The sequence below is a fragment of the Triticum dicoccoides genome, chromosome 6A (genome assembly GCF_002162155.2).
Source record: "Triticum dicoccoides isolate Atlit2015 ecotype Zavitan chromosome 6A, WEW_v2.0, whole genome shotgun sequence".
NCBI lineage: Eukaryota > Viridiplantae > Streptophyta > Magnoliopsida > Poales > Poaceae > Triticum > Triticum dicoccoides.
In genome coordinates, this window is record NC_041390.1 from 245,246,919 (window position 1) to 245,272,747 (window position 25,829).

Below are 25,829 nucleotides of genomic sequence, written 5' to 3' on the forward strand. Positions count from 1 at the left end.
ACTGAGCGATGTCCGGAGCTACCAAGGGCAACTCTGGGCTGGCCCACCCGACATCTGGCTCATCCGGTGTGCCCTGAGAACGAGATATGTGCAGCTCCTATCGGGATTTGTCGGCACATCTGGGTGGCTCTCCTGGTCTTGTTTTACCATTGTCGAAATATCTTGTAACCGGGATGCCGAGTCTGATCGGGTCTTCCCGCTAGAAGGAATATCCTTCGTTGACCGTGAGAGCTTGTGATGGGCTAAGTTGGGACACCCCTGCAGGGATTTGAACTTTCGAAAGTCGTGCCCGCGGTTATGGGCAGATGGGAATTTGTTAATGTCCGGTTGTAGAAAACCTGAAGTTGATCTTAACTAAAATACATCAACCGCGTGTGTAACCATGATGGTCTCTTCTCGGCGGAGTCCGGGAAGTGAACACGGTGTTGGAGTAATGCTTGATGTAGGTTGTTCTAGGATTACTTCTTTATCATAGTTGTTCGATCGTGCTTTGCCTTCTCTTCTCGCTCTCTTTTGCGTATGTTAGCCACCATATATGCTAGTCGCTTGCTGCAGCTCCACCTCATACCTTTTACCCTTCCTATAAGCTTAAATAGTCTTGATCGTGAGGGTGTGAGATTGCTGAGTCCCCGTGACACACAGATACTTCCAAAACCAGTTTGCAGGTGCCGATGTTACCGAGAAGGTGACGCAACTGAGCGCCGGAGGAGCTCGATGAAGACTTTGTTCGTTGTGTTGTTTCGTTCCAGTTGATCAATAGTGGAGCCCAGTTGGGTCGATCAGGGATCTTTGTAGCTTTTGGGGTAGTCTTCTTTTATTTTGGGTTCTGTAGTCGGACCTTGATTGTATCTGGTTGATGTAATACTTTATTGATGTAATTGTGTGAAGTGGCGATTGTAAGCCAACTATGTGTCCTTTTCCCCTTATTATATTACATGGGTTGTTGTGAAGATTACCTCACTTGCGACATTGCTTTCAATGCAGTTATGCCTCTAAGTCGTGCTTCGACACGTGGGAGATATAGCCGCATCGAGGGCGTTACAAGTTGGTAATCAGAGCCTTCCCCGACTTAGGAGCCCCCTGCTTGATCGAATCGCTGGCGTTATTGAGTCTAGAAAAAATGTTTTGAGTCATTTAGGATTATATATATCGGAGAGTTAGGAATTCTTTTTACTCGTCAGTCCCTTCGTCACTCTGGTGAGGCATCCTGACGTAGAGTTTTGACTCTTCTCTTCTCAAATTTCACTAAAAAAATTTAGGATCACGCGGGTATCTTGGAATCGTTCTGATGGTTTTGTGATGAGAACATTGTTCTTGGTGCCTCCTGTCATTTAGGGGTTGTGGCAGTCTCCCAGGGAGTTGAGCTCCGAGGTGTTGTCGTCACAATTTTATCGTTGCAGTTCTGGAATACCTGAGTTTAGTTTCACCGACATCGAAAATCTCTTTTATGTAGTTGTTGGTGAGATAACCTCGATGCCACCCAGTACTGGGCGAGAGTTCGGGAGTATTGCCATAACTCGTATAATGGATGCTTTTCGAAGGTTGAGGTAGACGATTTCCGAAGGTTTCTTGGTTATGTGTTGAAGGATGGATACAGCTGGATGTAGGATTTGCTAGTTTGGGTGAGATATTATGCTTCCCCTGTATCCCCAACACCTGATTGCATAACCAGAAAATTTTGGGAGTTTATAAGTGGGAATTCAAGTAGCTCTTAGGATATCTTTCTGACGGATGTATGATACGAAATTGGCGTTCGACGTCTAGTGGTCCGCCTATCCACGGTTGGTTTTACAGTGGTCTCATTGTGTCTTAAAGAGTCCTTGGCTATGCCGACTCGGGGACGCTTCGTATGTCATGTGCACTACCTTGTACATGATGGTGCTGTACGATCGAGCCCGTGTAGGCCCCACCACGAAAACTTCAGATGAAATCTCTATCATATGTTTGTTCCGGCTTATTCTGCAAGCCAATCCTTTGTTTTGTTTTGAGTTGTGGTATTCGAGTTGCTTCCAAGTCAAATGTTGATTCCATACCTTTCCTAAGTGGTGTTCTCCTATTCCTATGTGAATACTAATCCTTCTTGATAATCGAGATTGTCATGTAAATCATGTTCAACCGTTGTGTTTTCTCTTCAAGCGGATCCGTTCATTTTCAACATCCACAAGATTCAATCTCAGCTTTCTCAATGTTGTTCGTTTCATCCATCCCAAGTTGTCTTTGTTTGCCCCACCCACCCACCCCTTTTTCTTCAAGGACTCAGATTTCTTAATCAAGTATCCTTTGATTCATGTGAAGTCTCTCCATTCTTTTCCTTCATGATCTTAACCGGTGATTCTCATGAAGATTCTAACGGAGCTTCAAGTTCGTCACTCTTCACTCATTCTCCTTCTCCGGTGGATTCAAACTTTGGTTTTGAGCATTGTCTTTTCTTTTTGTCCAATGCTTTTCTTATGCCGGTGCACCTCATAATCATTCACTTCTTGCCATCCATTTGTTCTGGAGTGCTGAAGATATCTCAGAAGATTCAAGTTTTCATTCCCGATTCGTTCAAGTTATTTCGAGGTTCTTATCTTATTCAAGCCATTTAATTCAACTGGCGCAATCTATCTTTTAAGTCATTGTACGGTGTTTCTTTTCAGTGGGCCCTAACCCACAGGTCTTTTTCAAGGATCTTACCTGAATCTTCTTATTTTTCCGGAGTTATCCTCAAATTCTTTTTGAAGTTTGACGTAAGAATGAATTGTCATCAGTCATATGTATTTCTTCAAGATCTTTCAAATTCTTTTCATCGTTGGCTCAACCTTTTTGATTTTTCATTAAGAAGTGTCTCAACAATTCATGGTGGTGTTTCTCATCATCATTCTCTGCATTTGAAGACTGAAGAAGAATTTTTCTCTCAATCTTCCTCTTTTCTCTTCAAGATTCGTCATTCTAGGTTGATGTCATCCTCTCATAATTATTTTCGATTGTGAGAATTATTTCCACCTATCCGGAGCAATTCAAGAGTCTTCTCCGATTGATTATCAGGAGTCCATCAATTCAGGTTTATTCATTCTCAGTTTGCAGTTATCATTCTCCGATCTTACCGGTGCATCGTTCAAGTGATCTCTAATCGGTCCGTGATCTATTCGTTTCATTTGTATCTAAATTCTCTCAAGCATCTTCGTTTATTTGCTAATCCTTCCCGGTGTTTCCTCATGTTTTATTCTTTCTTTTTCAATTCTTATGGTGGTTCGTTCAAAAATTCTCTTCCGTTGCTATTCTATGTATTCATTCGTTGTTCCCAAATCCTACCGGTGGTTCGTTGAAGACCTTCCCAAGTTGGTGCGATATCTATCTCAATCCTTTCTTCGGGAATAAGTAGTATGCCAAATCCGTTGCTTGTCATCAATTTAAATTGGTGAAGGATAAGCGTAACATAATTCTTATTCTTGATTCACCCAAGTGATTAATTCCTTATTCCAGAGGTTCATTAAAATTCTTGATCTCAATTATTCATCTTTTCTTTTTCCGGAGAACCAACCTCTTTCAATTATATCACCACGGAGATTCATCTAAATCATTACAAGGTTTCACCTTGTGTTTTCAACTTCCCTTTCCTTTTGTTTGATCATCCTTTTGTTACCGGAGTTCTTCTTGAAGGTCCTACATGATGGTCCATCAAGGATTTAATTCCTTCTCGAAGTGTTCATCAAGATTCTTTTCAGAGGAGCTCAAGTTTTCTTCATCTTGCAATCAGGAGTGCAATTCTTTCACGCATATCTTTTGAGGTGGTGTTATGTCATTCTTGATAATTTCCCTTCGTGCTTCGTGTTTCACAAGTTATCAAGATGAGGTATTTTAAATCCATCAATCTCTTCAATGGAGTTATCTTGGGCTATATTTCACATAAAGCTTTCCTTTAAGGATTGTCGCTCTTATGGTATTTATCAATGATCCAAGTTCTTCTTTTATCCTCCCGGTGAGATAAGTTCTCGTCTCCTTGTTCTTATCAATCAAATTCTTTCCCGTGAGTGGCAGGTTGTCACCTCATAATTTGAGATGTATTCCATAAGACCATATCAAATTTATTCTTTTCGTTGTTGGTTTTCCAACAACTCCGTTCTAGCATTTGTTGTAAGCGTGCTCTCTCAAAGATCTTGTTTCCCTTTGTTCATTCCATTCCACTCTTTTATTTCATTCCGAAGGCTTTGTATTGTTGCTATATTTACTCATCATCTCGTTTTGTCAAATATCTTGTTCTTTTCGTGCTTGTCCATTTAACCGGAGTATCGTGCCCTCTTTTCAAGTTCTCTCATCTTATCAAGTTTTGCCTCACTTTCCAACCGGAGTGCCATCTCAAATCGTTCTTACCCCTAGTACCATTCTTTCAATAGTTCCGGAGGGAGTATGTTTGATCTCATCAAGTATCCTCTCATCTTGCCAAGTTCTTATTCAATTCCTTTTCCTTTCAATCAGAGTGCTGCCGGAAGCTGTTCTTACTTGTTTCTCTTTTCTAATGGAGCTTTTTGCAACTTCGCTCATCTCCGTTGTATTCTTTTCTTGAAATGGCTTAACCTTTTCAAGGTTCTTTGGTTTCACTCGTTTGTCAAAGGAGCAACTTAGTTTTACCTCTTCTCTTTTCTCTTGTGTTTTTCCTCCGGTGCCATTCTAGATCTCGGGACGAGATCCTCTCGTAGTGGTGGAGTGTTGTAACGCCCCGAGACCGTTGCGCCAGGTGTCTTCTAGTTATTCGATGTCATTTTCATGTCATTTGCTTGTCTGTTGCATCTTATCATGTCATCATCCGCATTGCATCTACATGTTTTCGAAAACTTGCATCCGTCCCGGTTTCCTTGTTCCGTCCGTTGTCCGTTCTGAGCCCAGACACACTTGCACGCGCCCGCGGCACGTCCGAAATATTATTTTATAAGTGGCCGAAAAATGTTCTCGGAATGGGTTGAAAGTTGGCATGCGGTGTTGTTTTGTTGTCAGTAGACCGCCTGCCAAGTTTCATCACATTCGGAGTCCGTTTGACGTCCCAACGGATAAATATAGCGGCAATAGTAGCCAGTCTAACATCGGACGTTTTCGGTCTACGGAAACCGTGCCGGGCTGCATCTCTCCCCTCTTCTCTCAGACCAACCCGCTCTTCACAATCCGCCAGACCCAGCCTAACCCTCTCTACACAGTGCATCGACCCCTCGCGCGTGTCCGAGGCTGTCCCGGACCCGAACCGGACTGTCGCCACCGTTGCGTCCGGATCATCCCCAAACATCTACAAAACGTCTCCGTTTTATTAATTGGACTTCCCAACCTAGTTATCTCGGCCCGTCCGATTCTGATCGGAGGGACCAAATCGCGCTACACCTAGATATCCAATCATCTTCGGTTTAGTTTTGCTCTCACCTAGTCTATTTTTTCTCAACCGTACGATTTAGATCGAAGGGTCCGAATCTACCCTAAACTTACCCCTCTTTCCATATATAAAAGACTCCTGGTCTAAATCTAGACCAAACCCTAGAAACTAGGGGTCTTGTCCCATCCTCCTCCACCGCCAGCCCACTATCTCCTCCTCCTTGGGATCCCCTCCCGATCCAAACTACCAACCACGGCCATGTCGCTCCTCCTCGTTTTCAACGCCGCCCAACCAGCGCTCTCCTTTGGATCACCTCGATCCACCAACCAGCGGCAACAATACCCATAGAAGAGAGCCAGGGGCTCGATCTCTGCTCATCCCGAGCGCTAGCCAGGCTCTTCCTCGACCCAGCTGGCCGCTGCCTCCCTGAGCGCCGCCGTGCTCACGACCCAGCCACCTCACCCTCCTCGCAGTCTCCTACGACCTCCCTCTGTCGTGACCCCGTTTCCCTCCTCGAGCCGAAGCTCGCCGCCGCCGACGACAATAATAGCAACATCGTCGTCGACCTCCTCCTCTCCTCATGTGCATGCGTCTACTCGACCCCGGCACCCTGATCTAGACCTGCTGCTGGGCTGCCAGCGACCTAGACGAAGAGCAGATGAGGGCCGCCTCTCTCCTTCCCCGTGCTCTCCCTCCCTCCAGTTTCTTTCTCTGTCTCTCTCTGATTTTCTCCTCTATCTTTTCTTCAGGCAACAGTTCCTCCATGGCCTTGTACCAAGTTCCGCCGCTTAGGGATCTGATCTGCGCCTCTCCTAGCTGGATCTCGACTCAGGCGACTCCCTGTGCTCCATTCCCATCGTTCTCGGTGTACCCCGCGATCTCCTCGACTGCTATCACCGGCAAATCCCTGTCTGGTCACGCCTTGACCAAGTGCAGAAGAACGGGCATTCCCCCGTGCATGACCTCGTGCCGCTCGTCCGCGTGGGCGTCCTCCCCGCACGCGAGGCCCAGCTGAGCACCCCCTGTCGGCCTCCCTCCTACCACCGAACCGGGCCAAGCCCATGGTGAGAGCAGATCCAGCCCGAGCTCCCCTGCACTGTTGGGCCACCTAAGTTGTCACATCCCTGCTTTTAGTCATGCATTAGGATTGGACGAACATGTGCATCATGTTTAAATTTTCCTTTAAACTTGAAATGGGGCCTAATCAACCCCAACACCCCCCCTGAAAATGATAATTTCCAACAATTGGAATTTCAATGAACCCAAAATGCCCTTCATAAAATCCCACCATTTTTGGTCTTGTCTAAAACCTCTGCCAAAAATGGTCTTGCAATTTATGGAGCCATTCTGGATTTTTGAACAAGCCATAAGTATTTGAATTTGGGCATTTTAAATGCTATAAATATTTTAAAGTGCTCAAATAATCTTGGAAGCATTTTTAGGCAGTTGAGAATATTCCCAAATGTGCCTCTGAATATTTCCAAAGTTTTTGGAAATGAAATAGTATTTATTCCATTTCAATACACATAGCAGGAAATAAATAAAAGCAAAACAGAAAAGAGAGAGAGAGAGAGTTAGAGCTTACCTGTCGCCCTGGCTTGGCCAAGCTTGGCCCAGCCCACTGGCTACCGCCAATCATCCCCCTCCTCTCGCCAAGAGGACGAGAGGCGCATGCCCGGTGCCCGCAGCCACACGCCGGCCACCTCCTGCTTCTGCCGACACCCAGGACGCCTTCTACGAGTGCCACGCACTCTCCCTCGTCTCCCTCTCACTTTCCCCACTCTTCCCGTGCCCCTCTCTCCCCTCTGACTCTCTCCCCATCCCCTCCCAAGAGGAGCTCATCGCCACCGTCGCTGTCCACCGCGGCCATCGACCCCCTCTCGTCTCTTCGACGTGTCCCCGGGCACCACCGACGTCTTCCTCTTCCTCACGGTCAAGCCACGACGCCTTAGACGCACTGCAACGCCGCTAGCGCCATCTTCTTCCACCTCGGTCCTCCGAGATCGCCGACGATCATACGCCGCCCCTGATGCCTCCCCGAACTCGCTGAGGCCACCGCTACACTCCCCGTGAACTTCTCTTCCTTCTCCCCCAAGCCACATCACCCTAGATGCCCCTAACCCCGTTGGCCATCACGGCCAGGAGCTTGGCTCCACCGGCCATGCTGCCGCCGTGGCCACCGTCACCTATAGTCGCAGCTGAGCGCGTCACCGTGCTCAGTGCACCCCCAGGAGGCCGTAGCACCCCTCTGCGCCCCCTGCCGTGCCTCCTAACGTCATTTCCGTGCACGCCCAAACTCCGGCCGCCGCCTGGCTCGACGCCGGCGTCATCTCCGACCACCCCCGCACACACCGCTTGCTCCACTTGGCGCGCGAGTTCACCAGCAGCACGTAGATGCCCTCCGCCGGCCATTTGATCGCCGGAGGAGGAATCCCGACGCCCTCCGCCGTGTCTATCCTCGTCGGCGGCTTAACGCCGGTGGGTTTGACCAACTTTGACCCCGGCTGGGCCCCACCCGAGTCCTGACATGTGGGGCCGGCCCTAACTTGATTAGTTAGGTGTTAGTTAGTGCTAATCACCACTGTTAGTGTTAATCCCCTCGCTAAACTAACCCTGAGCCACTGATATGTGGGCCCAGCCCTGCTGACATTTTTAGTAGATTTAATTTAACCCTAATTAACTCAGTGAACGAACTGAGCCACTGACCAGTGGGTCCCCCAGGACAGGTTTGACCCGGACGGCGCCTGTTGACCTGCTGACATCAGCGTGACCTAATGCTGACGCAGTAATACATTTTCTGGATTTGTTATTAATCAGAAAATTCCAAAAAATGCCCAAAACTTCTAAAAATCATAGAAAATCAACCATAGCTCCAAATCAAACAAATTATATATGAAAAATGATCAGAAAAATTCAATATATCCATCTGTAATGGTTTCATGCATGACAAACCACTTTAACCTTGCTGTTTTGGTGAAACAAGCTAACACACTTATTATGCATAAGAACTTTAACTTCCATTTGAATCTTTGGTTCAAATGGACCCATTTCAACTTGTTTCACATTGCATTAGGAAGGACACATCATTTTGCCATGTCATAGCATGCATCACATTGTTGCATATTGTCATGTGTTGATTATGTTATGTGTGTCCTTCGTGGTAGGTTCTGCCGCCGAGGATATCTCCAAGTATCCAACTGAAGGGCAGTACCCTACTACCACTCCATCAGGCAAGCAGCCCCATTGATCATATCGATACAATCCCATGTTCTCGCCTCTGCTCTCATTTACTGCATTAAGACAACATCATTTCAAACTGTTGTGTGCTACGGTAGTTGAACCCTTATCCTCTGCATGACCTGTCATCGCCACAGTAACTAGATGAAACCCACTAGCATGTGTAGGAGTTGATTGAGCCATGTTTGTGTTTCCTACCTTGCAATGCCTGCTATGCTTAGAGTTGTGTCAGGTTTGGTTCATCTGGGTGATGGGCTAGAGTGAAGTGATTATGTCGGTAATTTGAGGGATGTGTTGAACATGTTTTGGTAAAGGTATTGATGAGAGGCCATGTAGGAGTACATGGTGGGTTGTTTCATTGAGGCTGTCCCTAAGAACTGAGATCTGTATGTGTGATTTAAGATTCAGTTAGTACCATACATTGGGCCCGAAACCAATGGACCCTCTCAGCTTCTTAATCACCCTAGTACTCTGTCCAGGAGTTGCAATTAGTTTATGGTGTTTGTAGGTTATGTGTTGGTGGCCGTGCGTAGCGCTGACCCTGGGGGTGGGCTATGTTGCGATAGATACACCATGGCATGGTGTACCGAGTCACCCGTTTGGTGTCTCGGGAACCCTGTTCACATCGTTTGGGGCCGTATGTGGAAACCTCGGCCGGACTCCCTGCGGATGGAACCTGGATAGGCGATAAACCTGGACTAGAGACTTGAGTGTTTAGGTAGGCCGTGGCCGACACCCTCGTTGGGCCTCCGCTTGAAGGTTGTCGAGTACATGTCGTGCAAACGGCGGTAAGTGGTGAAAGCGTGTATGAAGAAGTACACCCCTGCAGGGTTAATATCATTTACTCGAATAGCCGCGTCCGGGGTAAAGGACTACTTGGTTGCCTATACAGTTCATAGACAAGTTAATGGATACTACTAAAAGACTCAAGATAAGTGTGAGTACCGAGGATGGCTCTCGTAGGATGACGAGGGAGGATCCCCGGTGGAGTATTGTGTTGGTGAGTAGTGGACTCGTGTGCGAGAACTATTTTACTAGTGGAGTACCGTAGGATAGCTTAGCCAAGAGTCAAAGCTGGCTTGCTGCAATAACCCCACCACCTTCTTGAGAATAAGCATGTATAGTAGGTTCTGATGTAAGACTTGCTGAATACCTTGTACTCATGTTTGCTTATTTATTGTTTTCAGACGACAACACCACCCCCTCCGATGGGTTTTTATGTAGACCTTGATGTCGACGAGTGACTAGCCACCCATGTGGTGATCGTGGCCATGGAGGGCCCTATGTAGATAGACAGGCTTCGAGAATCCTTCTTTCTTTCTAGTGTCTGTACTTAGACTAGTTGCTTCCGCATGTGCCTGTATGATTGTATGACTTGAGTGTCGGGTCATGTGACCCCTATCTGTATGAACTTGTTATGTATGGCTCTCTGGAGCCTTTAAATAAAGTACTTGAGTTGTAGAGTTTTGTTGTGATGCCATGTTGTATGTACTCATATCGGGCATATTGTGTGTATGATTGAAATCCTTGGTATGAGTGGGATCCAACAATCTAGTTGTTTATCCTTGGCAGCCTTTCTTATGGGGAAATGTAGTCTAGTGTTCCTCGAGCCATAGTAGTCCGCTACAGCCCGGTTCATCGGAGTCCTGCTAGCCCAGCACTACTGCTCAGGACACTTGACTGGCCGGCATGTGTTTCACTTTGTTCCTATGTCTGTCCCTTCGGGAAATGTCACGTGGTGACTTCCGGAGTCCTGCCTAGCCTGCTACAGCCTGGGTTCCCCGGAGTCCTGTTAGCCCAGTGCTACAGCCCGGATTCACACGCTGATGACCGACATGCTCAATGTGATTCATGTATGCATGTCTCCATAGGTCTGTGCCGCTTTGGGTTCACGACTAGCCACGTCGACCCGAGTTCTCTGTCATATGGATGCTAGCGACACTATCATATACGTGAGCCAAATAGCGCAAACGGTCTCGGGCCATGGTAAGGCGACACCCGTGGGGATACCGTGCGTGAGGCCGCAATGTGATATGAGGTGTTACCGGCTAGATCGATGTGACTTGGAATCGGGGTCCTGACAGCGTTGGCATCAGAGTCGGACTGCTTGTAGGTTCGTTGAGCCAAACTGGTCGATGTCGAGTCTAGAAATGCTTTGGTTATATGTAGGGGAATTGATTGTGGGAGGGAACGTAAGGCTCTTTGACTCCTTTACCTTATGCCCTCCGATCTGTGTCATTCTCTTCTCTTTCTATGTGGGTTAAGGACTAGGCTCTCTTCTCTCTGTCAGGTTCACGTGTTACTAATCCGTAGTAACTTATAGGATTGTTGGTTACCAGCCTCAGTTCAGTTTCTACCACTTTAGTATGTTGCCAGTTGAATCAGAACCTTGATCTGATGTTGTTGAGTGGTATTGCAAACTATTGTGGATGTCTCAAATCTTTTTCTGAGCATTTACAGCCGTTATGCTGTCCGATTTTCCCCTAGAAAATTCTAATGCCTTTGCATTATTCTGTGCTTTCAGATGGCCACCCGTTCACAGAACCAAGTGGTTCGTCTGACCCGGTGCCTTTATGTGCCCGGCCACACGGCCATGTTGGTTCGAGTGATGGTTGAGTCAGGCTATCGCTGGTATCCGGAATATACCGTCGAGGAGTAGTTCAGAGACTTCAACCAGAGCCAGTACCTCTGTACCGTCAGGATATATCCCTCTTATCCTGGAGCCACTGAGTCCCTTCACTGTTCCTATGGACTTGGGGTCACTATTGAGATGTTTGTGCAGGATGCAGCCTATTCAATGATGACTATCATTCGAGCCAGGACTGCCTTGCTACAGAACACTGACTTCCGTTTCATGCCAGCCTCACTTCCCGGAGCACAGGGGTACTATCAGGCCTTGTACTATGAATCTACACATGAGGAGTCACTACTCCGCACCACTTCCGAGATTCTCGAGGATAAGGACCGCAAAAATCGGGCCTTGCGTATGGAGCTTTTCAACTCTCGTGCTGATCATTGGGCCACTTTGACTCGGTTTGCACCTGCGATGCAGGCAGGATACATGGACATGAGGGACTTGTACCCTGTACGGTCTGGATCGCCAGATTGTATGAAGTGGCACGATGTAGGAGGCATCACCCCTCCTTGTGGTCCCCGTCGGCCACCACCTATGGGACCGAGGCCACATTCGAGTCCCTATGATCCACAGGCTCCGCAGGACCGTCTGTTCCCAGATGATCATGTTCCACTTCCAGGCTTTGGTGGCGACTTCTATGAGGATTACTACGGAGCCGTCTGAGCTAGTAGCAGTTTCATTAGTATTGTAGTAGTTGTATTCTCCAGAGTCCTGCGTGACCGTGGGATACGACTTGGTGTGTATCACGCTCCGGAGGTGTAGAAAAATAATGTATAGGAGCTTGGAATGCCTTCGATGAGATGTAATGGCTTTCACCGTAGTTGTACTCTAGCCTGGGCTTGTACTAAACTATGTACGGTGTGTATGACCAATGGTATATATGGCAGCTTCTATATTACCATGTTGTGCAATGAACATCATAGCATTCCATGTTATCCATTACATTCTGCCCTTCCTTGCTAAGTTTGTGCCACCCTTATCTAAACCGTTGTCTTGTTTTCTCCTAGGATGGTCAACACCTGCAGCAACCCTGCTGCCCCGGAGCAGGGGGAAGCCAGTGCAGTTAGGGGTGAAAATCTGCCTCACCCGCCTTCTCTGGCCGAAGTTATGCTGGAGGCGGAAAGAAACAAGCGTGAGACTAACCGCTTGCTGGAGCGGATTGAGCAGAACACTGCACGCCATCAGCGAAATGACTTGGTGTCAATCAATGATTTCATCTAGTTGTACCCACCAAAGTTCAATCATTCCGTCGAGCCCCTCGACGCGGATGACTGGCTCCGCAGCATCACACACAAGCTACATTCTGCCAACGTAGCCGAAGCTGATAAGGTTACTTATGCTTCCTATCACCTCGAAGGCCCTGCTAGCCTTTGGTGGGAAAACTTTGAGGCTATGCGCCCGGTCGGCCAAATCACTACTTGGGCTGAATTTAGTGAGGCTTTCCGTGAGCAACACATCCCGGAAGGTCTCATAGATCGCAAGAGGGAAGAGTTCTGCAATTTCACCCATGAAAGACTGACTATGGATGCATATAGTCATGAATTTGGGAATCTGGCACGATATGCTCCAGAAGAGGTATCCACCGACGCTAAGAAGCAGGCAAGGTTCCACAAGGGACTTAGCCCTAAGCTTCGTCGCGATCTTCGTCTGCACAAGTGCACCTCCTTTCAGAAGTTGGTCAATAAAGCCATCAGTGCTGAGACAGGCCAGTCTGACTATGACGCTTCACGCAAGCACTCTCGTGATTTTGGCTCTTCATCCGGCTCTGGATCTCAGAAGCGCCGGGTGTGGATTCCAAGCACGGCACTGCCACCCAGGTTCATTTCGAGGCCATCCTTTGAGGCGCCTCGCCCCAACCAGCAGTTTGCACCGTCCAAGCCCTATGGTGGCCCCGCTGCTAATGCTGCTCCACGCCCCAATGTTGTGACATGTTTCAAGTGTGGAGAGCCGGGTCACTATAGTCGAGAGTGTCCCCAGAACAACAACCCCAATCAGTCTAGAAAGTCCGTTGGTCGTGGTAAGCCAGCGGGAAAGACATTCTACGCCAAGCCGGTCACCACTGCACGTGGCCATGTCAACTATGTCTCAGCCGAGGAGGCTCATGAGGATCCTAACGTCCTCCTTAGTACGCTCCTTGTTAATCGTCATCCGGCATCTGTTCCTTTCGATACTAGAGCATCTCATTCATTCATATCCGAGAGCTATGCTCAATTGCATAACACGACATTCTGTGACATGCCCACTTCCATGGTAATTCAAACTCCGGGTTCCAAATGGCAAACTTCTAGAGTAAGCCATGGGAACGATATTCTTGTCGATAGACTTGTCTTCCTTGCATCCTTAATAGCTCTCAAGTCCTCGGACATAAACATCATCTTGGGTATGGACTGGATGTCAGCTCATTACGCAAGATTGATTGTGCCACTAGAACCGTTCAACTTACTCACCCATCGGGCAAGACAGTCAATGTCTTAACACGAGTGGCCAAGCGCCACCTTTACTCCCTAAATGCCAACCCCCTTCCAGACCTTGAAGATATTCCGGTAGTCCGGGACTTTCCGGATGTCTTTCCAGAAGAACTGCCAGGTGTTCCACCTGACAGGGATGTCGAGTTTGTGATAGACCTTGTTCTCGGAACCGTTCCAATTTCTAGAAGACCCTATAAGATGGCACCCTTAGAACTAGCCGAGCTTAAGAACCAACTTGATGAGTCCTTGAAAAAGGGTTTCATCCGTCCTAGTTCCACTCCTTGGACTTGCCCCATCCTCTTCGTCAAAAAGAAGGATGGAACAGATCGGATGGTTGTAGATTACCGACCTGTCAACTTGGTCACCATCAAGAACAAGTATCCGCTTCCCAGGATCAACGATCTGTATGACCAGATCGCTGGATCCTCAGTCTTTTCCAAGATGGATTTGAGGTTGGGCTACCATCAAATCAAAATCAGAAACGGGGACATTCCCAAAATGGCCTTTGTTACTCGTTATGGCCAATACGAGTACACCGTTATGTCCTTCGGCTTAACCAATGCCCCAGCCACCTTCTCTCGGTTAATGAACTCGGTCTTCATGGAGTACTTGGATAAATTCGTCGTAGTATACCTCGATGACATACTCATCTACTCCAAGAATGAAGAGGAACATGCCAAACATCTAAGGCTGGTATTGACGAAACTTCGAGAGCATCGCCTTTATGCCAAATTCTCCAAGTGTGAATTTTGGTTGCTAGAAGTGACCTATCTAGGCCATGTAATATCTGGTAAGGGTATTGTTGTCAATCCGGAGCGAGTTCAAGCCGTCCTTGATTGGACTCCACCTGAGACGGTCAAGCAAGTTCGCAACTTCCTTGGCTTAGTGAGCTATTGCCACCGCTTCGTTGAGAATTTCTACAAGGTTGCTAAACCTCTAACTGAACTCCTCAAGAAAGATAAAAAGTTCGAGTGGACCCCACAGTGCGAGTTCAGCTTTCAGGAACTGAAAAGACGCCTGGCATCTGCTCCCGTACTGGTACCACCAGATTTCTCCAAGGACTTTATTATCTATTGCGACGCCTCGCGACAAGGACTAGGTTGCATACTCATGCAAGATCATCAGGTAATTGCCTATGCTTCACAGAAATTACACCCACATGAGGAAAATTATCCCACACATGATCTAGAGCTTGCAGCTGTAGTCCATGCACTTAAAACTTGGCGACATTACCTCCTCGGTAATCGTTGCGAGATCTTCACCAATCACCAAAGTTTGAAATATATCTTCACCCAACCGGATTTGGATCTCAGGCAAAGACGTTGGGTCGAGTTGATCTCGGATTACGACTTAGGAATAACTTACACCCCGGGCAAAACCAATGTCATGGCTGATGCACTAAGTCGTAAATCCTATTGTAACAACCTGATGTTACAACAAAGTCAACCACTTCTCCATGAGGAATTTTCTAAGCTTAATATTCACATTGTTCCTCGAGGATTCCTATCCACCCTGGTGGCGAAACCTACCCTTACGGATCAGATCATCAAGGCACAGAAGGTAGATCCGGGAATCTCCCGTATTAAGAGAAACATTAAGAAAGGAGTCACGAATTGTTTCTCCATTGATGATCAAGGTGTCGTATACTTTGGAAACCGCTTAGTGGTTCCCAAGGCACGAAACCTGAGGTGGCTGATCCTTAAGGAAGCTCATGAATCCCCTCTCACCATTCATCCCGGTAGTACTAAGATGTATCAAGACCTACGCCAGAGGTTTTGGTGGACTAGGATGAAGAGAGAAATTTCTCAATACATTGCTAGCTGCGACGTCTGTCGTCGTGTTAAAGCAGAGCATCAACGGCCTGCTGGCACCCTTCAACCTTTGGCTATTCCTGAGTGGAAATGGGATAAAATCAGTATGGATTTCATTACTGGGTTTCCCAGGACCAAGAGAGGGAATAATGCCATCTTCACCGTGAATGATCGTCTTTCCAAAGTAGCCCATTTCCTACCTGTTCGTGAGAGTATCACCGCTAGCCAGCTAGCTGACTTATACATCTCCCGAATAGTGTCTCTTCATGGTGTCCCATTGGAAATTAACACAGACCATGGGAGTCTCTTCACCTCTCGATTTTGGGAAAGTTTCCAAAATGCTATGGGAACTCGTCTCTTTTTTAGCACTGCCTTCCATCCTCAATCAAGTGGTCAAGTAGAGCGAGTCAACCAAATTCTGGAAGATATGCTCCGAGCTTCTGTCATCTCATTCGGAATGGGTTGGGATAAATGCCTTTCATTCGCGGAGTTTGCCAATAACAAATAGTTATGAAGCTAGCTTGGGCAAAGCTCCTTTCGAAGTTCTCTATGGACGAAAATGTCGAACGCCTCTTAACTGGTCAGAAACCAGGGAAAGACAACTCTTTGGCCCGGATATGATTCAGGAAGAAGAAGAGCAGGTTCGCGTTATTCGTGAGAAATTGAAAACAGCGCAATCTCGTCAAAAGAGCCAATATGATCATAAACATAAGCTCATGACTTATGAAGTCGGCGAGAAGGCTTACCTTTGGGTTACTCCGTTAAAGGGAACCCATCGTTTCGGTATCAAAGGCAAATTGGCTCCTCGTTACATTGGACCCTTTCGCATTCTTGCCAAACGAGGAGAAGTTGCCTACCAATTGGAACTACCTTCGCATCTTTCCAGAGTTCACAATGTCTTCCACGTTTCTCAACTCAGGCGTTGCTTCGCGGATCCTATCCGTGGAGTAGACCACGAAACGCTTGATCTACAGGATAACCTCTCATATCGAGAATATCCCATTCGTATCCTTGATCAAGCCGAGCGTACCACTCGACGCCATAATATAAAGATTCTCAAGGTTCAATGGTCACACCATTCCAAGAAAGAAGCCACTTGGTGAAGGGAGGATCGTCTTCGACTCGAGTACCCCACCTTCTTCCCGAAGGATCCTAAATCTCGGGATGAGATTCTTTTGAGTGGGGGTGAGTTGTCACATCCCTGCTTTTAGTCATGCATTAGGATTGGATGAACATGTGCATCATGTTTTATTTTTCCTTTAAACTTGAAATGGGGCCTAATCAACCCCAACACCCCCCTGAAAATGCTAATTTCCAACAATTAGAATTTCAATGAACCCAAAAGCCCACCATTTTTGGTCTTGTCTAAAACCTCTTCCAAAAAGGGTCTTGCAATTTATGGAGCCATTCTGGATTTTTGAACAAGCCATAAGTATTTGAATTTGGGCATTTTAAATGCTATAAATATTTTAAAGTGCTCAAATAATCTTGGAAGCATTTTTAGGCAGTTGAGAATATTCCCAAATGTGCCTCTGAATATTTCCAGAGTTTTTGGAAATGAAATAGTATTTATTCCATTTCAATACATAGAGCAGGAAATAAATAAAAGCAAAACAGAAAAGAGAGACAGAGTTAGAGCTTACCTGTCGCCCTGGCCTGGCCCAGCTCGGCCCAGCCCACTGGCTACCGCCAGTCATCCCCCTCCTCTCGCCAGGAGGACGAGAGGCGCGTGCTCGGCGCCCGCAGCCACACGCCGGCCACCTCATGCTTCTGCCGACACCCAGGACGCCTTCTACGAGTGCCACGCACTCCCCCTCGTCCCCCTCTCTCTTTCCCCACTCTCCCCGTGCCCCTCTCCCCCCTCTGGCTCTCTCCCCATCCCCTCCCGAGAGGAGCTCGTCGCCACCGTCGCCATCCACCGTGGCCATCGACCCCCTCTCGTCTCTTCGACGTGTCCCCGAGCACCACCAATGTCTTCCTCTTCCTCACAGGCGAGCCACGACGCCTCGGACGCACTGCAATGCCGCTAGCGCCATCTTCTTCCACCTCGGTCCGCCGAGATCGCCAGCGACCGTACGCCGCTCCTGATGCCTCCCCGAGCTCGCTGAGGCCACCCCTACACTCCTCGTGAGATTCTCTTCCTTCTCCCCCTAGCCACATCACCCTAGCTGCCCCAAACCCCGTTGGCCATCACGGCCGGGAGCTTGGCTCTGTCGGCCATGCCGCCGCCGTGGCCACCGTCACCTATAGCCGCAGCTGAGCGCGTCACTGTGCTCAGTGCACCCCCAGGAGGCCGTAGCACCCCTCTGCGCCCCCTGTCGTGCCTCCTAACGCCGTTTCCGTGCACGTCCGAACTCCGGCCGCCGCCTGGCTCGATGCCGGCGTCATCTCGAAGCACCCCCCGCACACACCGCTTGGTCCACTCGGCACGCGAGTTCACTAGCAGCACGTAGATGCCCTCCGCCGGCCATTTGGTCGCCGGAGGAGGAATCCCGACGCCCTCCGCCGCGTCTGTCCTCGCCGGCGGCTTAACGCCGGTGGGTTTGACCCACTTTGACCCCGGCTGGGCCCCACCCGAGTCCTGACATGTGGGGCTGGCCCTAACTGGATTAGTTAGGTGTTAGTTAGTGCTAATCACAACTATTAGTGTTAATCCCCTCGCTGAACTAACCCTGAGCCACTGATATGTGGGCCTAGCCCTGCTGACATTTTTAGTAGATTTAATTTAACCCTAATTAACTGAGTTAACGAACTGAGTCACCGACCAGTGGGTCCCCAGGTCAGGTTTGACCTGGATGGCGCCTGTTGACCTGCTGACTGTCAATTGTCATGGCAACCCCTCGTTCTTTCTATGATGGGTCTATAGGATCTCCTAAAGGAGCTGCTCAGGCGAGGCCCTTGCGGTGTCTCCTTCACTCTCATTCGCGCGAACCGCTTGCACGTTAAAGGGGGGGTGCCTGAGCATCGCGACTCAGGGCTCCTACTGGGTCTCCAGCCCTCACCCTCTGGCCTTGTCCACAGCATCACGACATGGCATACCAGAAACGGCTGAGACTCGCTCGAGGGCCGGGACCCGAGGACGTAGAGCAGAAAGGGGAGCAAAGGCGAGAGGGGAGGGACATGCGAGGACCTCGCCGAGCAACCTCACGCCTGCCAATGCACGGACCCGACGACACACCAGAGAGCGGTCCCTGATCCTCGAGATAAGTCACCACCCAGAAGCACCAGCTACCATGGCACCATCCCCGCACCTAATGCAATCCCGTGTTAGCGACGCCGCTCTCCTTTCTCACCGAACGACGGCTGCTTGAGCGCCAAAGGGGACCTCCTGAGCATCGCGACTCAGGGGCTCTTACCGGACCCCGGGTCGCTCACCTCCTGGCCTTGACCACGGCATCGCGACCTGGAATACCAGCGACAGCTGAAGCCGCCTTGGGACTGGGACCTATCGGCGCAGAGCACCAAGCCCTCGTGAGGTTCGAAAGGGAGAACTGAGCTAAGACGGAATGAGCAACTCGCACAATTCTACGACAAGGGTTATATTAACAAACAGGATCACACGTAATCATCACCCGCTTTGCATCCAGGGACTTGTCCAATCCGTGCAGTTGCCGAGGTGCCGTGGGGAAGTGGAGACGCCCACGTCCAGTCAACGCCATGCGGCACCCAAGGCCGCAGGCTATTAGGGCCCACGGCGCTTCGCTCTTGCCCTTTCGCCTCCCTGCACGGACAAGTCCGGGCGCGCCTTGGGCCCGGGGGCTACTGTCGGTGTTCTGGGAACGGGGGTCCCCAGACTTGCATGCCTGTGGCCTGCGGCATGGCTCAAAGGGGGGCCCAGCACGGCCCATCTTCATCAACACAGACCCAAGACCCTCGCGAGGGGGCAAGCCCCGCGGGGTGGACGACACGGAACTTCCTCAGGCTCAGCCTCATCAGGCTGGCTCGCGAGGAGGCGAAGAGATCAAGGCGGGGTACCTCATGAGGTGCCTGTGACGCAAGCCATGACGACCAAAGGCGCGAGGCAGGCGCCAGCCGCGCAGTGTCCTCCTTTCCTCTTTGGTGCAAAGGGAGCAACCGCAGGTGAGAGCATCAAGCAAAGGCACCCATTTCGGTGCAACGAGACCAAGACCAGTCCAACGATAGGGAGGAAGTCATTGTGGAGCCCAAGCCAGCGTCACCACCAGAGCCTTTGGCAGGCAAGGACCAACTTTAGTCAGGATAAGTGTACCAGATGTTCCCCTTCAAAATGGCCAATTGTTAGCGCCCTTCCCGCTCAATATTTGGGAAGAGGCCCAGGGTCTTTGCCTATATATAGGACTAGCCACCCACCGGGTAGAGGGGATCGGAATCAAGAAGGGAGAATCTAGAATCGGCCAACCCAGAAACAAGCTGGGATCGGATCGAGTAGCATCACACACAGAGAGAGAGAGAGAGAAGGGTGATTGAACTCCTCCCAGCAGTTCATCGCCCCAGCCAAGAACAGACCCTCGTGAGGCTGTTCTTCCTTGTATTGCTCATCATCATCAGCCCAAGAGGCAATCCACCACACCACACACTGGAGTAGGGTATTACACTACAACGGTGGCCCGAACCAGTATAAACCCTGTGTCTCTTGTGCTGTTTTTTCTATAGCTTAGATCTTAGCAAGGAGAAGGGGTGCAGGTAGGTAGAAGGCGAAATCTCCGCGCGCACCCCAGTGTTCAAACCTCAAGGGTCTGCTGGAACCCGAAATCCGACAAATCTGTTGAAGAAGGGGAATCCATTTGTCTGGACTGACAACACAGAGCAAGCATTCACTTTGTTAAAGCAGCAACTCATTTCTGCGCCAGTTCATGCCCTGCCAGACTTCAGCCGGCCATTTGTCATTGAAACAGATGCGTGCGATCGAGGGATTGGGGCAGTGCTGCAACAAGAGGGCCACCCTATTGCGTACATGAGCAAGAGCTTAAGCCCTCGCTACTAAGGGCTCTCCACCTACGAGAAGAAGTATATTGCTATTGTCGTCGCAGTAGATCAATGGCGACTGTACTTGCGGCACAAAGAATTCATCATCCACAGAGACAAGAAGAGCTTAGTCCATCTCGAAGAGCAGCGTCTCACTACACCCTGGCAGCAGTGGGCGTTTACCAAGATACTCGGCCTTCATTACATCATCAGATACAAAAAAGGGACTGAGAACACAGCGGCTGACGCGCTGTCACGTGCCAATTCACCAACAATACTATTCACCGTCACTTCATGCCGCCCCAGTTGGCTCCAGGACGTCGTCAACAGCTACATTTGTAACCCGCAAGCCGAGAAGCTGCTCGCGCAACTGGCCATCCGCGAAGATCCAAAAGGTCGTTTCACACTCCAGAATGGCATTCTGAGATTCAGGGGACGCATTTGGTTGGGAGGTTCGACTTGTTTGCAGCAATAGATCCTGGCGGCTTTCCATGACAGCCCTATGGGTGGCCACTCCGGCTTCCCAACTACCTTTTGGCGAGTTCGCCGTCTCTTCGTGTGGCCAAAGATGAAGATTCATGTTCAGCAATACGTGCGCTGCTGTTCCACTTGTCAGCAGGCCAAGCCGGACCGCTCAGCATCGCCGGGCCTCCTTGAACCCTTGCCCATCCCGCAGCAGCCCTGGGAGATGATTTCTATGGACTTCGTCGATGGTCTTCCTCAATCTGGCAAGTTCAACTGTCTCTGGGTAGTTGTTGATAAGAGCATCAAGTTTGCCCACTTCATTCCTCTGGCACACCCCTACACGGCGTCCAAGGTGGCCCTGCTTTATATGCATAACATCTACCGAGTACATGGATTCCCAAGCACGATTGTCTCTGACCGTGATCCAGTGTTCACTAGTCTGTTTCGGAGAGAGATCTTCAAGTATGCAGGGACAGAGTTGAGAATGAGCACCGCTAATCACCCCCAGACGGATGGCCTGACAGAGCACGTCAATCAGTGCATGGAAACTTATCTTCGCTGCTTCGTGCATGCATGCCGTCAACGCTGGAGCCACTGGATACCCCAACCTCAATTATGGTACAACTCCTCCTTCCACTCCAGCATCGGTATGTCACCCTTCAAGGCGACGTTTGGCCACGAACCACGTCATTGGGGGATCACAGCAGCCAGTCAATGCACAGTTCCTGCTTTGCAAGCGTGGATCGACAAGAGAGCAGTTATTCAAGATCTGCTCCAACAACACCTTCACCGCGTGTGGCAGCATATGAAGGCCCAGGCAAAAAAAGCGATCCCCTCGGGCATTCTCAGTGGGGGACTCGGTGTACCTCAAGTTGCAGCCATACATCCGGACTTTGGTGGCTCGCCGCACCAACCACAAGTTATCATTCAAGTTCTTTGGGCCTTTCAAGATTACTGCTAAAATCAACGAGGTTGCTTACAAGCTGGACCTCCCGGCGCACTCCAAAGTGCATCCTGTGTTCCACGTTTCACAACTGCGCCACTGCCTCACCCTGGGTACGACAACTTCTGTTACCCTACCAGCTCATTCTGATATACCGGTGGTTCCTGTTGCAGTCTTATAGCAGAGGTGGCGACGGAAGAACGGATCGATGATTGAGCAAGTACTCATTCGTTGTTCCGATCCGGCAGCCCTACAAGATACCTGGCAAGACAAGCTGGCTCTCCAAGCTAGGTTCCCGGCTGCAGAGGCTTAGGAGCAAGCCTCCTCGCAAGGAGGGGGATGTCAGCGCCCCTACACCAGCAGTCTCCAGCGGGCGTGCTGGCATGGATGATCCAGGAACTGGTGGCTCGACCAGCTCGCCACCAAGCCCAATGCCCAAGAGTGACAGGCGGCCCAACAAGCGCTTCACTGGGCCGGCGTGGATGCAGTGACTCCAACCCGCGGCCACGACTACTTAAGGTAGCGGCACCAGCGAGCGACATATCCAGAGGATCAGGCATAAACGGCTACGGCGGCTACCCACTCACAGTTCCCCACTCTTGTAACCCTAGATCTTGTACCAGAGATAATTCTGTCGATCCACCCTGTAGCTACCTTGATCGAGCGCAATTCATATCCTACCCCTTACAAGCGAGCTCACCGATCTCGACGGCCCCGTTGCCGTCGGCGTCCATCCAGGTGATGTGGGTGTGGATCTTGTCTCCCACAGCCTGCTTAGATCCACCCTGATTTTGAGATGCTGAGGCGTTGTTTTCGATCGCATCGTGGCTGCCCCCGAGTGAGGCAGCCCGACATGTCACCTTCATCCTGGACTGGCAGCCTGATTTCGGCAGCTCATTCTTCCACTTGTTGGTCCCCTTCTCTCTTTTCCTGCCCCTCTCATGTTTTTGTTGCTTATCCTTTTTCTGCATGTGTATGGGTAAACCAATATAATGCAATTAAGGTATTGCTTGTTAGGATGTATATCTGCTTATGCCCCCATGCCCTGTTCATATTCAACAAATTTAGTAAGTAATTAGTGTATTCGTGATTAGACCATAAAGTTTATAGGAAAATAGGCGCGATTGCATCCTATATATGAACTAAAACGATGTGTGGATGTTGTCACTATTGGCTAGTATGATAGAATAAGCTTAAAATATGAAATAACACAAAGTGTCGACATTTGGTATTATCCAGCTATTTCCATCAAATGTTGATGCATGTTTCCAATACTTCTAGGAGTAGTAGATCATATCCATTCTGCCATATAATGCTAGCATAGAAAAGTCAGTTTTTATTTTGAAGACAGTTTTGTAGTGTACTATTTTCCCATCTACTTATGTTTATCTAAAAGGCTAGTAGCATTTGGAAGTTTGTTTTTGTTCCTATCTTTAGATTATTTCTGTGTAGAGTATGTTCTTGACCACATCATCCTTGTTGTTAGTTCATTTGCTATAGAAAATAATATAATAGGTATGATCAAGTTAGTAGGCTATTACTGGCAAGTGTTTTCCCAAAGTATCTCCTTTTTCTTATGTCCCTCATGAACTCATTGAGCTTTATGTGGAACATTCGATCAACAATATCAGGTTTCTGTGATCTTATTTGGCCTACTTCCATAAGCATAAATTGAATATCCAGCCAAGCTGTGTTGCATGTGAATGCCACAAATAGGTCTGTGTATCAAGCCCATTGACATCTTGCTATAGCATCTTGGTAGCTTTGTGCTTGTATCTGAGGTTATCCGTGAAGCTGGATGGCAGTAGTATTCTCCTTCCTACCTCGTCGGCCCTTGTGTCTCCTCTTTATGTTGCGTCCTGCAAGTCAACATATATTTCTGCTCTTATGTTTCCTTGATGTTTTTTGATCCAGTCTAGTCTGTACTACAAAATGCATGCAAGGGCATCCACGTTGAACTTCCGAAGTTGCTCTTTCTTTGAGGTTCTTCTCGCCTTGAATGCATGTCACAAGGCCCTTCTCAAGTTGCTCTTTCTTCATACCAAAAAATTGCACCACACCATTCACACTTGTATCTTGGACTTCGGAAGTTCCAAATTTCCATATCCGTCCTTTTCGATGTCCTGTTTAAGTTTCTGAATTTAGCATCAATCTGAATATTAGTATGTTCTTTTTTTCTTACTAATACAACAAACTTAATAGAACTGACATATCTAGTTTTTCCGCCCTTGATTTTTCTGTTGTACACTTTGTGTTACTTTTAGTCATGTACACACACTTAATAGAATTACCAGGTTCATGAATGTCCAAATTGTAGATCTTGGTTGAATTTTCTTGCTACTTACCTCGTAGTTTTACGAGCCAATGCTTTCCCGTGGCAATTGGACAATGCTGATTTTGCCTCAGTCAATGCACATGATTAACATCTGTACATGATATGGTTCCCTGTGGTAATTCTACAATGCTGATTTTGCCTCCGTCTTGATTTAGCCATGTTACATGGAAATGTGTTTTCATGTTTTTTTAAAAGCTGATAGGTACAATCAGGAACAAATGCAACATGTTTTTGTGATTTAATATAGCACTTGGAAGGAATGGAACACATAGATATCACAATTGATGTGCAAAGAAGAAGCAAGCGATAATGTTACCTCCAGTATACTGTACTACAGTCATGCAACATGTAAGGGAATTTTAGCAATTAAATTAAGAACAGTAAGTTAAGATAGTGGATGATAATACGCATAAGAATACCTTTGTGATGATTTTCTTATCGCACGTGGTTCGCATATTTGTGCAGTCTGGCACATCTCCATGTATGACCGAACGTTGTCTCCTTTCGTTGTCTTGAAGTTTCATTCTCCTTTCCTAATCCTATCTTGTTATTATTGATTGTCTAGATTCACATCATTATTATAATATATATTTTTCTGTCCAAGCTTAAATTAATTATAAACCCAAATGAGCCTAACTGGAATTATTGCATTATATAATTTAGGTGTAACATTTTTTGTGATAACACTTACTAAAAGTGCATGATTAGCAATGGATCACCTTGTTGGATTGTATATTTGATTGCTTTTAACTACCTTGGCAGGTTTCTCACATTATTGCAGTGTGGTCCACCTTTCATTTTCATCGTTTCTTCCTGCACAATATAGAAAACATGTATTAGAGAAGATGATATTGTAAAATTGGTTCGGAGTACTGCTGAAGGTTATGGAGATTTATGATTTGATTAATTATTTGCCTTACAATTTTTTGTTTTGTTGTAGAAGTAAAGGAGATCAACTTCCAAGATCAGTGATTGTGGTGAAAGCTTTAATGTTAAAATGGATGTTATGTTTCAATCATCATGTGAAGACAGTGAGGGTCTTTTACCCTTCTATTGTAGTTAGATGATATTCTATACAAAACCATATATGTGTGAAGAATTAGATTGTGATTGAGGATGGCAAGTTCATGTACAATTAAGATTGAATAATCGCAAAGGAACTTGCCTGATCTAAATTTGAAAGCTATTTGATTATTTACCTTGAGTTGAAACGTGGTGTGTACCTTTGATCATGTTCCTCTGTGATTTCCATGGTTATTGGGAATAGACAAGATGGGGAGGACTTGGAATGAGAGGAGCCATGGCAAGCTAGCATTGAAGGAGGAAGGGACTGACGCAGGTGATCTTCCAACATAGATGTGTTTGTAGATGTGTTTTTTGTTGGATTGAAAGGAGGGAGGTGATCCTCGTGTAGATAAAAGAGCTATGCTATGTATTCTATTTTTTCTTTTCTTTTGATACGTACTTCCGTTTTATCTATGGTAGCCCAGAGGTGGAAACGTGGGATCACGTTATGAAAATCGGTTGGTCCTAACAAATTGATCGTTGGAAAATAAACTAATTGATCGTTGAAAAAAAAACCCAATCTAATCTAGGGTGCATGTTACGTCTGTCTCTTTTTTATTGTTGAGATTTGTTACGTTTTGTCTCTAG

At 47.9% G+C, this 25,829-nt stretch overlaps 1 long non-coding RNA gene across 1 annotated transcript; it reads left to right on the top strand.

Moving 5' to 3' along the window:
* The first annotated feature begins 22,407 nt into the window (after positions 1–22,407).
* Positions 22,408–25,308, top strand: LOC119319071. The gene is made up of 2 exons (XR_005154339.1): positions 22,408–22,749; positions 25,117–25,308. It is a non-coding gene; the product is annotated as an uncharacterized LOC119319071 (long non-coding RNA).
* Positions 25,309–25,829: the final 521 nt, after the last annotated feature.